This window comes from Callorhinus ursinus, unplaced genomic scaffold, assembly GCF_003265705.2.
Source record: "Callorhinus ursinus isolate GAN/ISIS: 27379988/994484 unplaced genomic scaffold, GSC_fseal_2.0 scaffold53, whole genome shotgun sequence".
NCBI lineage: Eukaryota > Metazoa > Chordata > Mammalia > Carnivora > Otariidae > Callorhinus > Callorhinus ursinus.
Window position 1 is genome coordinate 2,806,570 of NW_027397115.1, and position 12,422 is coordinate 2,818,991.

The following is a 12,422-nucleotide window of genomic DNA, read 5'->3' on the forward strand; positions in this document are numbered from 1 at the left end:
TCATGATCTCAGAGTCGAGATCTCATGAGATCAAGCCCCACATCAAGCTCCACACTCAACATGCGAGTCTGCCTGAGATTCTTTCCTCCCTCCCTCCCCTCCCCCTCTGCCCCTTTCCCCTCTCCTCTTCATGCTCTCTCTAAAATACAATAAATAAATAAAAACTTTTTTTTTTTTAAAGAAATATGATGGGGAGCCTTGGTGGCTCAGTTGGTTAAGCAGCTGCCTTCAGCTCAGGTCGTGATCCTGGAATCCCCGGATCCAGTCCCACATCAGGCTCCCTGCTCAGCGGGGAGTCTGCTTCTCTCTCTAACCCTCCCCCCCTCATGCTCTCTCTCTCTCAAATACATAAATAAATAAAATCTTTTTTTAAAAAAAGAAATATGGTAACAAAAACTATGGCATATTTTTAATGTTTACAATTTAAAGGGATTAGAACATGCCAACCCAAAATCTGCCTCTCTGGCATAATTATTTTGAGCTGAAGGCAGTTGAGAAACAGCAGGTGCAGGAAGGGCTCTCCGAGTTCATCCTTTCCACCTAAGATCAGGGCATGAGTTTCCTATGGGAAAGGTACGCTCCTTGCTCCAAGAAGAGGAGAGCATTCTTATCACTGGGGATGGGGAATCGGCACGGAGATGAATCTGTACAAACAAACCCACTCAGATAACTTGTATCTTTCATTCGTTTCTCCATGTATTTCCTGGTCACTTCCCCATGATTTACTGCCCCTACTCCAAACCTCTTTTCCTTTGTCTCATCACGTGTCTACAGTGTATTGCTCCTTGTTAAACTAGTATATAAGCCATGAGGCCTATCCATTTCTTTGAGTCTTCATTTCATATAGACGAGGTCACCATGCACACATAAAAATAGTAACATCAAATAAAATGTGCGTGCTTTCCTCATTCATCTGTCTTTGTCAGTTTAATTCTCAGGCCCCAGGCACAGAACCTAAGAGGGTAGAGGAAAACTCTCTCCTCTCCTCCACATTTAACAAAGCCATTCTCTTAACCCTCAAATTACAATGCGATATAATTGCATTATGTATGAGATAATTGTGGGATCTATAAAAATAATACTTTGTGGTACCCTACAGGCAGAGCAGAGAATGGTCTGGGCCACAAGGCACGAGACATGAGGGTTTAAAAAGCTTGTCTTCTCGCCAACCCTGAGGGTTCTGGGGTTGTGTGCACAACATCAGAAGTGACATCCAATATCAGTGCCCATGGCCTTCCATGAGGGTGTGGTCCTGTGCTGAGCACTGAGGGCTGCTACTGGCTTGGCCCCCTGCTGCCCACACAAGGACCACCAAGGCACTCCCGCGCCCAAGGTTATGGCAAAGTGTTGCACAAGCCTGTGATTGCAGTGGCTGGCCAGTACTTAGGAAGTCACGGTCGTGGACACACAAGGACCATTCTTAGCCCAACACGGTTAAAGCTGAAGAACGAGGGGAGGGAAGGCACGTGGGGCTGTTGTGGGGGAACAAGATGAGAATGGCATCCTCACTTTCCATGAAAGGAAGTGAGGGCGCCGTGTTCAAAACTGAAGCAGAGCGAAGAAGCAGTCTGGTTTGCTAGGTTACAATGTGGCCATTAGCAGCAAGGAGGAGACAGAATCCAAATGAGGTTGTTCTGGGGGGATGTGGATAGGGGTTGGGGAAGGTGGAAAGGAGAGCTTTAGTTGTTAATTTTGAGAAATTTTGACTTTGAGAATTGTGTGCCTGTATTTTTTATTTAGAAGATCTATAAATTAAATGAAATTGTAACGGGGAAAAATGTAAGGGTGAAATAAAATAAACCAAGGTGGAAGACTAAAAAAGGAAATACAGGCTGCAGGGGGTGGGACGGGGAGACAGAAGGGAGGGGAGATTCTGGGGAGAGGGGGACCCCAAGAAGAAAGGATCTTGGAAGAACAAAGCGCTGGGAAGAGGAGGTTGAGGAGAGAGATTTATCGGAGCAAACGGAGGTGGGGCCGTGGGGACAAGTGTTTTCAGAGTGGCTGTACCTTTGGTGCCTTCTCCGGGTGCTTGGAGTCGGACCACCAAAGCAGGGAGAGTTGAGAGGGGCTGTCCTCTTACCCAGCCGAGGGGCACCCCTCCCTTGCCAGAAACAGGTCACCTTCCTCCCAGAAGCAGGACGGAGGCTTTGAACAAAAAGGGAGGAGGACTAGAGCCCGGGAGACTGGTTCCTTCAGCTTTGCACCAGTGGAATCCAGAGGTTGGGGAGTAGAATAACAGTAAGAATAAAGGGGCGCCTGGGTGGCTCAGACGGTTGCTGAGCTTCTGACTCTTGGTTTAGGCTCAGATCATGATCTCAGGGTTGTGAGATCGAGCTCCGCATTGGGCTCCTTGCTCAGCAGAGAATCTGCTGGAAATTTCTTTCCCCTCTGCCCTCTCCCTCCCCCTCTGCTCCTCCCCTCCCCATCATGATCTCTCTCTCTCTCTCAAATAAATAAATAAAGTCTTAGAGGGGAAAAAAAAGAAGGGAAAAGGGTTTCATTTGGGTTTGACTTCATTTCCACAATTTGTTAATAAATAATCATTCCTCATCTTGGTGGTCCAGGTGGGCAGCCGAAGATGAAGGTCGGGTGCAGGATCTCCGGTCCCTCCAGGGCCTCTCAGGATCGCTCATCTGAGCTCCCCACCAGGAAAGACGGTGATGCTAGGGGGACCCTCAGCAAGAATTTCTTGGGGACTTACACTGATGGTTGTTTGGGGTTTTGTTTTTGCTTTGCTTTGCTTTCAGCCCACGTGCCTTATGGATCACAGAACCAGGGGGCCTCCTCTCTTGGATTGGCTGGTTACTTAGCGCTAAATGCTCGGCACTGGTCTCCAATAAAGGAGAATCTATCCTACGGGTATTAGTTCCCAGTGCTGCTGTAAGACGTTACCACGAACGGAGTAGCTTAAAACAACACAAGTTTATTATTATGATCAGTTCTGGAGGTCAGAAGTCGAGATCCCGCTCGGCGGGCTACAGTCAAGAAGCTGGTGGGTTTGCCACTTTTCTGGATGCCCTCAGGAGAAACAGGCTAAAGGGAGCACATGAGGAGCTCAGGGCAGCTGTGAGGCTCTGAGGGGGACTGGCCTGCCGCCTCCTGGCAGTGTGACCCGGGCGTGGATCACTCGGTGCCCTTGGGCCTCAGTTTCTTCGTGTGTAGAATGGGGATAATCACAGCCCCCTTCACAGCGTTGGGAGGACTGAACATGCGGGTGTCCGGAACTAAACCTGGCAAACAGTATACACAGGGCCAGCGAAGAATTTGCAGGGCCCTTGTTCCGAAAGTATCAAGAATTAAAAATATAACTATATTGAGAATTTCAAGAGAGCGACAGCAGAGAATTAAACCAGACGCACAGCCCTTCTCGGTGTGGAGCCCCGTGGGCCTGCTCAGGTCACACACCCATGATCAGAAAAAAAGGATAAGCCCCAGGAAAGTGCAGATGGAAATCCTCCCCGTTTCTCTGGCTCGGGGCCTGTCAAGGAGGGTCCTCTGCCGGCTGGTGGGGGTCAGAGTCAAATCATAAGGCTCCAGGAGGCCCCTCTTCAAATCACGCAGCTCCCCCTTCCTGCTTGCCACTAGCTGAGATCTTGAGCAAGAGCGCCCAGCTCCCTGAGCCCCCGGTGCCCTCACCTAGGAAGTGGGGGACCTGTCATTGGTCGCTCACACCACAGAGTCTAGCGGTGAGCCGGGCGTCTGGGCTGTTCCAGCGGGAAACAAGACAGCCTGGCCTCCTGGCCTGTACAGTCGGGGCAGACGGACAGTAAACAAGTACCCAAACGTGCGGGTCCCTCGGAAGAGTGTGCAGTGGCGTGAAGCCGGTGAAACAGCGAGACGTGACGGTGTGCACGTAGGGGATGGAGGGGGCGTGGGCTGTGGCCGCAGCCCCCCTCAGCGCGGGGAGCCCCCCGCAGAGCCCCGCGTCAGCCGCTGCGGCTGTCCTGGCAGGGTGGTGGTTGGGGTGGCAGAGCAGCAACTGCCGGGTGAGGCGCCGCCCTGCGGCTGAGAATGCTCCGGAGAAGGAGGTGACTGCGGGCTCTCAGCAGCCAGCGCCCAGCGGCTGGGCGCCGGAGACTGACGGCCAGTGAAGGGCTCTGAGGAGGGAACAGTTGAGCACAGGCTGGGTGGCACCCAGAAGTACCTGACGGAGGATGCCCCGGGCAAGTGCAAAGGCCCTGAGGCGGGAGGGACCTTGGTGCCTCCGGGCACCTGGCTGATTGCTTGATTTTATGAATAAAGTTTTATTGACACACAGCCACGCCCATTCATCTGCATCTTTTCCGAGGCCGCTGTGACATTACAAGGGCAGTGCTGCCACTGAGACCAGACAGCCTACAAAGTGGGGTGACCCGCCATCCCCTTTTGCCTGGGACTGAGGGGGCTCCGTGCTAAAACCACAAAGCCTAAATTATTTACCTTCTGTCCTTCACAGAAAAAGTTTGCTGAGAGAAGGCAAGCCAATATGGCTGCAGCGGAGTGGGAGGAGGCGAGGCGACCGAGACAGGCAGGCGCATGATGACAGGCCCTGGAGGGGCGTCAGGGATCACACGAGCTAGCCTCCCCCAGTGTCACCAGGTGCGGGCTCCGAGCCAGCCCCAGACAAAGCGAGCCCTCCAGGTATTCTCCTGTCTGTTGTGGGTGTCGTCCCCTCTGTGTCTTGGCTGGTCACTGCACGCAGATCCTAGAGCTGGCTGTCAACTTGCATCCCAGCCGGGGGACGTGGGGTGCCCGCCAGAAACTGACTTTGGAGATCAGAATGCCTGAGTCTGCAAAATTTCACTAAACCTCTAAGCAGGAGACAGAGCCTGTCAAAAACACCCAAGGATGAAGAGAGGAGGGGAGGGAGGGAGGGACGTGTGCAAACGAACATCCCCCCCCCCAGGCTTTGCAGCCCATTACCAGGAGCCTTCTCCTGGACGCAGGGAAAGAGAGGAGGGGGCTGTCCGATATGTCAGCGGTGTGAAAAATAAATATTGATGTTAATTCTAAGGAACAAGGTTTTGTTTTATTTACTTTTATCCAGAGCAGAACATTTTCAACATAAACTCGTCGTTCTGACCACCACAAAGCTAACAGCATTTTCCCACACATGGCCTAGCTTTTATTTTTTTATTTTTTCTCTAAAAAGGAAATGGGAGGGTGAGCATGTGTGGCTCTTCTGCGTGTTTCTGGAAGGGCTGGTTTCAAACAAGGGTGCTGGCAGAGGCTGGTGGCTGTGAGGAATCTGGTTTGTGAGTTCGGATTTTTTGAACCCTTAAATCCCTGAAGGGGCCAGAAAGGGAGAGAAGTGGGTTTGAGAAATCTGAGAGATCAGGAGGTACATGTCAAATAAAAATTAGGGGTAGAGAGGGAGGGTCATACAGGATTAGCATAATAAACTGTCAAATTCTTTTGTTCACTCGTTCAGCAAATAATGAACAAGCTGCTAGGCGATGGAAGGTTCCATAAAACAGTTTCTTTGGGGAACATAAGGACAAATCCACCATGAATCACATCTACCATTGCTTGCCTCAGTGATTGTAATAGACTATTATTGACTCAAACTGGGCTTTTGTCTCTCCCACATGGCACTACAATTGGCTGGCACTTTTTTAAAAAAATGAATTATTTGCCAATAATAAAAATGGAAAGAAGTTTTGAAGAGTGGGAAGACTCAGGAATTTAGGGCTTGCATTCCCACAAGGCAACTAGCTGAGGCCAAGTGAAGCCGCGTGGTGGCCGCTCTCCGCAGACCAGTGTTTCTCAGTTGGGGATAATTTCACCCTCCAGGGGGCATTTGCCAGGATCTGGAAACATTTTTGGTCGGCATAGCTCGGGGGAGAGCTCCTGGCATCCCGTGGGTAGAAGCCAGGGACGCTGCTCACACCCTATGAAGCCCAGGTCAGCACACCAACTCTACCAGCAAAGAGGGTCCGGCTTCAATTGTTGGCAGTGCGGAAATTTCGAGGCTCTGCGGTAGACGGGTGTGTGTGTCCGGTTTGCCATAGTCCCCACCACCCCCTATTGTTGCCCAGAGAGGGAAGCCAAGTGTAACTGGCCTTTTGTCATCTTACCCACGGTCCCTCCATGAGTTTTCCTTATTGTCTGGCCCCACACAGGATCCCGTCTCCAAAGGTATTCCTGCCTTTGATTTCCTAGCCAGCTCCTGTGTGTGTCCACCCACTCCTCACACTGCAGGAGGGTCCTCTTCCTATGACTTACGTGAGACCTTAGTGAAACCCTCATCGCTCAGGACAGACTTTCTCTCCATCACTGTTCCCTGCTGCTTTTGCAGAGGACTGCCCAGCCTCTCCTACAGACACTTGTGGCTTTCTGAGGTTGTACCTTTGAAGGGAAGAGACAAGCCCTCCCCTCAACAAAGCAAGTTTAATCAAACCGGAGAAATCTCTCTACTTGTAAGGGGCTCATGGGACTAGACCGGCCCCACCAGACTATCTCCCAGCAGGTGCCCCTGGGGCCCCACTGGCCAGGATTGAGTCCCATGGTTATACCTGGCTGCAAAGGAAGTTGGGAAAGGGGTGTCTTGCATTTTCAGCCTCCACCACAGCCTCTAAGGACTTGACCGGAAGGAGGAAGATGGAGGGAGGAGGTGGCTGTGGGAGGCACCAATGTTTGAAGGTAGGCTCTTCCTTTGCTCTTTGTCCAAATCATCTTCAATTTGTAATGCAATGTTGACGCATTTACCTCTTTGTTGTCTGTCTCCCCCCAAAGACTGGTCTTTCTCTGTGGAAGCTTCCTAGGGAGCAGTACCTGTCACTCAAGGACCTTAATATCCACCTCCCCCAAATGTAGGAGGAAAGGATGCTGAAATGTCGGTGCTAACTTGTATCAGTTAGCCTTTGCTGCATAACAAACGATTCCAAACTTAGTGGTATAAAACAGCAAAAATGTTTTTCAAACTTTTCACAATTCTTTTGGTTAGCTGAGAAGTCTTCTGGTCTGGGTCAACTTGGCAGCGGCTGGCCAGTCTAGAATGGCCTCCCTCACAAGTCTGGGGTCATGTCTGAGATGGCTGGGCCTGTCCTCAGGTGCTTGTTCTCAGCAGTGGCAGAAGGGTTTCTAGAAGGAGCGGGGAATGGCAAACCCAGTACAGAAGCACTTTTCAGTCTTCTGTTTGCATCATGTTTGCTGAAGTCCCCTTGGCAAGTCATGTGGCTAACCCAAGATCCAACGGAAGGACAAATAAACATTGCTTCTCCATGGGAGAGGCTGCAAAATACTGTGGCCATTTTTTTCCCTCAGTGGAGTCTTTATTTAGCACACATTTCTGTGACGCAGAACATTGTCTCCCAGTGGCCAAGTGATAGTCACACAGATGTCCACTCTCTACTCTTATGCATGGAATGAAACGCAGTTGAAAAGGGGCAGATGGCAACCACCCAAGCACCTGGAAGCTGAGGACATGGAAATCTCCCATTCTTGGAGAACTGTACTATAGGAACCAAGAATTCACGGGAAGCATTCATCCTGCTTCGCATCACTTCCCCTCCACTCAGGTTTTCCAGTTTGGGGAAAATCCATTTTATGCCCAAAAGTTTTCTCGTCTCAACATTCCAAAGTCACTATTGTTGACAACTAAACCAAACTCCTCACGAAGTGCAACCATATTTATCTGTCAGAGAAAAGCCATCCTTTCAGACACCTTGACCACCTTTTCATCACAATCTGTAGGCATCTGTCAAAATGTACTGTACCTTATAAATATGTATAATGCCAGTTCTCATATTTTGTGCCAGGAGAGAGTATCAATGCTACAATTAATTAGTCTAATTTGCATTCAAGACTATACATAATTAATTTCTTCATTAAAAGCTTTCAACATTTCTTTGCGGAAAGTGCAAAAGTTCATCGATGAGGTTTGAAGAAGCAATTAGTAATAAAATATGTCAATGCCGGGATGGGAGAATAGTAACAGGACAGCCCTCTGCCATTCAAAGCCAGGATGATCCTGCGACTTGGAGACACTTGTTTTTCGTCGTATCTGTTCCAGGTTGTCATTTTCAGGTACAGACAATTCTTCCTGTTTATTCTTCCACCCCAAGCTGTTTTTCCCTTATGTGGGTGTCTACGAAGTGCCAGAGAAGAGCCCTAACCAGAGATACCTGACAGATACGTGGTTCCTGGCCTACCCTTACTGGGTTCTGATGGGCAGCCTGCCAGAAAGAGCAAGTACGCTCCTCCTCGTCACATCACTGCAATAACACGGGTAAAAAATAATCATAATAAACATTTATTGGGTGCTCACTATTTCTTGGGCACCGCCGAAAGCTTTTTATTCATCATTTCATTTAATGCCCACAAAAGAACATTCCCAGGTTGCTACCCTTATAAACCCCTGTTGCTTCTGTGAGGACAGGAGTTGACATACTTCGACCCATGGGCCAACACCAGCCACATTCATTCACTTACCAACAACGGCAGAGTCGGGAAGCTTTGAAAGAGAACGTGTAACCCACAAAGCTGAAAAGATTTCCCATCTGACTTTGTATGAGGTTCCTATTGCTGCTATAACAAATGACCACACGCTTGGTGGCTTAAAACAGCACAAATGTATTGCCTTGCAGTTCTTGACATCAAAAGGCTGAAATGTGCCCCTTCTATCCGCTTGCGTTTACTTGCTGTTTAATCTGACTATTCTCCTATTTAAATCTACGATGGACTGGGATTTTGCTGTATAACAGTCAGGAACAGAACAAATTCTCAATAAACGCTGATTGTCATTATTGTTGTTCTTAGCTAGTTTCTGCATTCGTTAGGGCAGAACTATCTGGCTTAAGAGATGCCATGAAACTAGAAACCAGGATGAGCTGCTGCCTCCTGTGCCCTCTGCACACCTCCGCTCTTCCTTCCCTCTGACTCTTTGGTGTACAATGTGTTGTGGCAGGAGCTCCAAAGGGAAGATCGTGGTTCCATTCTTCTTGTGAGGCTTTTAACAAATGTTTGTCCCATGGTCAATTAATAGGCATTCAAGTACCTTCTTTCTTGTTTGCTGCCACACACAACACACTTCCCCTCCAAGTGCTCACACGTGGGAGGGAAAAGAGAAGGTGGAGGTCCTGGGCTCTCCTAGAACAGCATCACCCACTGCTTGGCCTTTGGAAGAGAATAAATAAGACACTTACCACTGCTGAACCTTCCTTTCCTCCTGGGTTAAAAGGTGACAATTGTACCTCATGGTGTGGACGTAAAGATGCCCTCCCACCACTCCATGTTAAGTAAAGTTTTCACTGAAGTATCACATCCGGAAAGCCTGCACTTTGGCCAAATTGAGAGCCAGCAGGGATCCCAGTGGAGGATATTCTGGAATTGTGACACTCTCCATGCACTCTTTCCGTTGTAAGAGAAAACACTGTAAGTGAATGCTGCAGATTCACTCTTTGCAGTGCATGGCATATGTCTATGCACATTGTACGTTCATATACACATATTATGATGCAGGTTTGGACACACAAACCAAGCGCTCTAAGGATATCTCAGGAATTTGGAGGGCTACCTTTGCCCCCAGCAGACATTTGTCTCTCCTGCCAACACCAGCTCTTACTCTGGAGTTGTGTGATACTCGGCTGACTGTGCACCCCTGCCCAAATTCACGTGCCTTTGCCCCAAAGACAAGGGCTCTCCACAGGACCTTTCTAGCCCATCCAACTATAAAAAAAAAAAAAAAAAAAAAAAAAAAAAAATCCCTGGTAACTATTTGAATTGAAATAGACACACCATCTTTGCATATCAGGGAGGCATTTTGCAGAGTTGAGTCATTCAGAGGGCAACATCTGGCTTCAGGCAGACCCTGCCTAGCTAGCTCAGCAGAGCCGTGGCCCAGGCCTAGAACAGTGCCCAGCCCTGGCACAGAGGAGACACTCAGCAAACATCTGTTGAATGGATGGATAGATGAATAGGTGGGTGGATAGATTACTTCAAAGCAGGAGCTAATGTGACATTTAGAACAAATGAAATTGAGAAAACTACAGATTTAGGATTTTATGCATCAAGAGGTTGGGGGATAAATGCAACCCTTGGTAAGATTTCTGGGAATCTTGTGCAGCAGAATCGAAGAACAGGGAAGGTCTGGGGGCGCCCGAGTGGTTCAGTCGGTGAAGCGTCTGCCTTCGGCTCAGGTCACGATCCCGGGGTCCGGGGATCAAGCCCGCCATCGGTCTCCCTGCTCCGCGGGGAGCCTGCTTCTCCCTCTCCCTCTACTGCTCCCCTTTGCTTGTGCACTTGCTCTCTCGCTCTCTCTCTCAGTCAAATAAATAAATAAAATCTTAAAAAAAAAAAAAAGAACAGGAAAGGTCTGGTAAAAGGGCAGATGCGAGTCCACAGTTTGAGGCCACGCCTTTCACAAAATCTCGGACGGTTTGACAGACAGCCTTAACTGACTCCCTTCATCTCCTTTGTAGCTAAGAAGATTACAGGGCTCTGTCTAAAGCACCAAGGCTTCTGCCCTGGCTAGTAGTGAGCCTGCCTTCCAACTGCCTTTAACCACTCTTCATAAGAACTTGTGCCCCAAGGGTTCCAGAGGATGTGGGGTGTCGTTAGCCACTCTGTCAAGAAGATTCTCCTTCTACAGACATGCTGGAAGCCTGGTGCTTGAGCTGGTGGGGAGGGATACAGAGAAGCAGAAAGCTCTGGGGCCAGACTGAATCCCAGGCAGCCTTCCCTTCGACACGTCTCTGGCCTGTCTGCATGTCAGGTCCCTCCGCCGTGGACCCAGGGACAGACTCGCTCATGTATTGCCTGGCCTGGTTCATGCTACCTGGCACAGGGAATGTGCATATTGGGAAAAGAGATGATTAAGAGATGGTCCCCTCCCTGGGGACAATTTAGAAAAGTTTGATTGTTTATTTACACAAATGGGATTCCATTTCTAAAGTTTTGCCAAGTTAAATAATCTACATGAAAAGCTTTTAAAAAATAACAAATAAGAACATCACAATAAGTGGTGGGGTGGGACCAGGAGGTGACCTTCCAGTGAAGTCTAGAGTACACAAGAAAACCCAAACCGCAGCCGCACCCCACCCCCGCCATTCCTAAATAAAACAACAAATAGCCACAAGCCACATAAAACTGAGAAGTAATTAGCTCAAGTCCCTGCTCAGTCGGAAGAATGTTCCAGAAATAATCCCCTGGCAACAGCTTCTCCACTGAACAGAGAGATTATTTGGTGGGAACTGAAAACCAGCTCAGGATTCCTGTGGCCCCCAACCCATACACCTTATTCTCTTTGCCCTTGGAAACAGCGGGGAAGTGTCCCCGAAGCATACACTGCTCAGACTTTGTTAGCAATTAATTTGCAGCCCAAACACAACAGAATGTGTGATTTCAGAATTTGGGAATCACTGAGGAGACCAAAGGAGATGGGGAATAATTCTCAATGTTGCAGAATCATGATGTTCCAATTTGACAGAAAGCCCACTTAAACAATAAAGGGACTTAGTCATTGGCTCAGAATATGAGAAGTCAAGAGCTAAGTTAGTTTCAGGCGAGGCTTGATCCAGTGACTCATGCCATATCACCGAGGACTTTATTTCTCTCGATCTCTTCTTTTCTTCATTCTGCAGTGTGAGCTTGTCCCCAGGCTGTACCTAGCAACAGCTAGCAGCTCCTGTCTTCCCCTCTTTGGTACCAAAATGATGCGCTCAGTTTTAAATGCCGTATAGTGACACTCTCTGTATCCCTTACACTGCAGCACAAGGGAGCTTTGTTTTCCCAGAAGCCCCAATCAATATCACTTCATATCAGATTTATAGAATAATATTTTTTTATTTAATATAGTTTCAGATTTACAGAAAAAATTGCAAAGATACTACAGGGAGTTCTCATACACCCCACACCCTGTTTCTTCTATTATGAGTATCTTAAATGAGGGTGGTACATTTGTCACAATTAATAACCAGTATCGATACATCATCATCAACTAAAGTTTAAAGTTTATTCAGATTTCCCTAGCTTTTACCTAATGTTCTTTTTCTGGCCCAGGATCCCATCCGGAACACGACATGACATTTAGTAGCGTGTCTTCTTAGGCTTCTCTTGGCTGTGACAGCTTCTCAGACTCTCCCCGATTTCGGTGACCTTGACAGTTTGGAGGAGCGCCGCTCTGGTAGTCTGTAGACTATCCCTCAATTTGGGTTTGTCTGATATTTTCTCATGAATATCCCGGGGCCAAGGGTTTGGGGGAAGAAGACCCCAGCGGTAATCCCATCCTTGTCAAGGATATATAATATCGATGTGATTTATCATCGTCGATGCTAACCGAGGTCACCTGCCTGAGGCCAAGTTTGCCAAGGTTCTCTGCTGTAAAGTCACTCTTCTCCCCCCATTATGTGCTCTTTGGAAGAAAGTCACAAAGTGCAGCCCACTCTTAAGAAGCTGGGGTTGTACTCCACCTTACCGAGGATGCAGTATCTACATAAATGATT